This window comes from Pteropus alecto, unplaced genomic scaffold, assembly GCF_000325575.1.
Source record: "Pteropus alecto unplaced genomic scaffold, ASM32557v1 scaffold125, whole genome shotgun sequence".
NCBI lineage: Eukaryota > Metazoa > Chordata > Mammalia > Chiroptera > Pteropodidae > Pteropus > Pteropus alecto.
Window position 1 is genome coordinate 3887475 of NW_006436888.1, and position 781 is coordinate 3888255.

The window sequence follows — 781 nt, forward strand, 5'->3', positions numbered from 1 at the left end:
TACCTTGTTATTACTTTCCCGGACCAGATCATAAGCCCTGAAGGTGGGGACTGCAGCTTTTAATGTCTCTTGTCTCCCTCACATACCTGACCGTGACCTCTGGTTAGCGTAGCTCAGGGCAATGCGGAAGCTTCACGTTTGCGTTTTGCTCCTTACATGCCTCTTGGAGCCTTGGGAAGTTTGAGTATCATAATTTTGTGAGCTGGGCTGTGAAGCGAGAGCGGAATCTGAGCCCAAACCTAACGAAATAAGCTCTTCTTTTCAGGACCTCCCTCTACCCATCCTGTCCCTCCACTTCACGGCCACCAAATAAGGAGAGGGGGCGTGTCAAAGGTACCCGAAGCTCCACCCGCCCATGGTAGCTCTGCGTGCTGGGCTGTGAGTGAGGAACACGGCCTTCAGTCTGTGTCTCCTGCTTGGCACCAAGGCTTGGGGTGCTGAATTCCCAATAGCAATGACTCCACCTTACTACTTAGGAGAGGTGGCAGCCGTAAGTTGAGCTGTGACAAAGAGTAAGATGGCATTAAACCATACCCAGGTCTATCACATAGACGTTGAAGTGCGTGCAGGGAGCAGGTGGCTGCTTCTGTGACATAATTTCAGCGATGCTGTCAGGGCCTTTGTTCAAAAGGTCTTTTACTACCTGTCTAGTTCTTGAAATTTCACCATTGGTGATATTTCTTCGATTCTTGGATTTTTAAAAAACAACTTACTTTTCTAGACATGACATCATAATTCGTCTGAGTGAGCCTCTACAGATATAATTCCTTATATTTGGGGC